We start from the raw sequence: 2,796 nt of genomic DNA, 5'->3' as shown, positions 1-2,796 counted from the left end.
TTTCCCAGACAGGAGGATAAATTGGATCCCTGCTCCTCCATCTTGTACTATATGGTCACTATCTGCAGCCTTCTAAATATTTAGTGATAAGCACAGACAACTTGGTTAATTACAGCAACAATAATTTTCCTAGCAGAGTCCATGCTGGAAAAATGAATCCTAGAAGTAAAATGCTAAAGAGTGTTGTTGGATTTTAGATTTATAAGATAAAAATAAAATCTGCCTGCCAAGATAAGGAAAACAAGCAAATATGTAGGGTAAAGACATATTATTCGTTACTGAGTTGAGTATATATAGATCAAAATGGCAAAATAAAGCAGATGTCACTCCATTTCAAGCTTAGATTTTAAGATAAAAGATAGAAGAAAGATTAATCAGTGATCCATTTGGCTCTCAAATATCTTTCATCCCCTAAAAAAAAAGTAATATCTTTCATCTCCTAAAAAAACCTAACAGAAACAGTAATACACATTCTGCATTAGAATGTCATGTTTTCATGACTAGATATTTCCTAGGTCTCTGAGATATGTCCAAATTATAGGATCCAACTCATAATATGCAACAGAACCAATGGGCTCTTCAAGGGACTTGACAAATTAAGTAACCACTCTCATTGTCTGTTCCTGCTTCTGCAAAGTGGGGTGAACAGAACTAGAGCAGTTTCTAAGGTATCTTCCAGCTCTCCAATTCAGCAGCTCAAGGAATGGTATGGGGACTTCAGAAAAAAATCATGAAGAGAAGGTCATGTCCACAGAGTATTAAAATTGAGATATTTCATGAAAAAATGGTGGCAATCGAAGACTGAAGCAGACATTATGAATTCAGACATTTGGAATGTTTGCAGCTGTGTGAAATCTGCTACAGTTTGGAGCCTGGGAAGAAGAAAGGGGCAGGACCATAGCAATGGTGTCTACATGTTAAAATCTATCCTTGTTACTAAGAATCACCAGAACATTCTTAGTCACCAATTCCATCACAATTCTATAGTTCTGAACTGTGAATCATTTACTGTATGGAACCTGGCAGTGCTGTGGACTTTCCCCCATGTCTTTACTTCTGCAGATTCTCTCCTTAAGCCCCTCCCCACACTCCAAACTAAAAGCTAAGAAACCACTTCTCTTTACTTGACATGGATGAAATTACCACCCCACACCCACCCCATATAATAACAATCAAATGTTATGATAGGTTTTTTTTTTAATCACTTCTGATTTCCAAATGATGCTCATCCTTATCAGTTTTTGAAATATATTTTTTCAGGGACTAAGAGATTCATAATTTGCCTAAGAATAGAAAAGCAAACAGAAATCTAATTTATTATTAAGCACTTGTTTAATGTGATTTCTTAGCAAATTTGTACATAGTAAATGGCTTTAATAAATGTGTTTTGTTTTGCTAAATATTACTAATTTATGTACTTTGTCCATTTTATTACTCCCCTGTCTATGTCCTATAATCTCCAGAGCACCATGGCTGCTTTCATGAGACAATATAGAAATAAGAAGCAGTGTTTTGGTTCGCTCTGTTTAATGCCACATTCAAAGGGTCACTGAGTAAAACTTTCTCATGAATGTGTAAATGACAATAATAACTGCATTGAAACTTACTTCCTTTGTCAAATTGACAAATGCTCAATGAAATAATAGGATCTGGTGGATAATAATCAATGGACAATGGGACACCTCGAAGAAAGACAACCAGACATCATTAGCTACCTATACAATATTATTGGCAAAAATAAATAAATAAAATAAAATCTGAATTAGATCATAGCTTCATATCTAATCACAAGTTTGTTGAAAATGCAAGGGTCAGAGGAACATGTTAACTGCATGGGGATCAATAAAATCCAGAACTTAGAAAACTAGACTGAACAAATCTTTACTAAATAAATTGCAAGGAAAAATAAAAGAGGGAGATGGATTAAGAAAATTAAGTGACACAGTAACCAAATAAGTAAGACTTCTTTGGATACTGATTCAAACAAACCAATGATAAAAAACAAAAGGAGTAACAAACACTTTATGAGACAACAGAAATGTGCCTGGATATGTCTTGGTATTAAGATACTATGATTGATTCTGTAGGTGTGATTACATATATATATTTATAGGAGCTCTGGTAGCATAGTGGCTAAGACACTTGCCTGCTAACCAGATGGCTGGCCGTTCAAACCCACCAGCCACTCCTCGGAAGGCAGGTTGGGCAATCCTACTTCCGTAGTGATACGAGGGGTCGCTATGAGTCAGGGCCGACTCGATGGCACATAACAACAACAATTATATATATATGTTGTTGCTTGCCGTCGAGTTGGACCCGACTCATAGCGACCCCTCCTTGGGTTTCCGAGGCAGTATCACTACGGAAGTAGATTGCCTAATCTTCCTTCCGAGGAGTTGCTGGTAGGTTTGAACCGCCAGCCTTCTGGTTAGCAGTCATGTGCCTTAGGCACTATGCTACCAGAGACCTAGCAAAGCAGTTTTGGCTAAAGTAGGAGGAAGCCCTATACACTGGAGAGAGCCTTACTCCTCGTGACCACCAGATGGCGAAGACTGCCCGTGGCGAGGTGGAGAGGCGCTTTGCAGCTCAACTCGGAAACTCCGGGCGAGCCCTGGTGGCCCAAGGCTAGGCACCGGACCTCCTGCGGGCCTACCAAGCCGCCAGGTCGAATTTAGAATTATAAGAGTTACTGGGCAAGCTCTGCTGCCTCCACAAGGACGAACAGAAAGAGGTTTGAGGCTTTTTAAGAGATGAGGGAGCCCTGGTGAGCGCAGTGGTTAAGTGCTCGGCTGCTGA

Source organism: Orycteropus afer, unplaced genomic scaffold, assembly GCF_000298275.1.
Source record: "Orycteropus afer afer isolate SDZICR_OR568_19922 unplaced genomic scaffold, OryAfe1.0 scaffold00003, whole genome shotgun sequence".
Classification (NCBI taxonomy): Eukaryota; Metazoa; Chordata; class Mammalia; order Tubulidentata; family Orycteropodidae; genus Orycteropus; species Orycteropus afer.
This window is presented reverse-complemented; position numbering follows the sequence as displayed.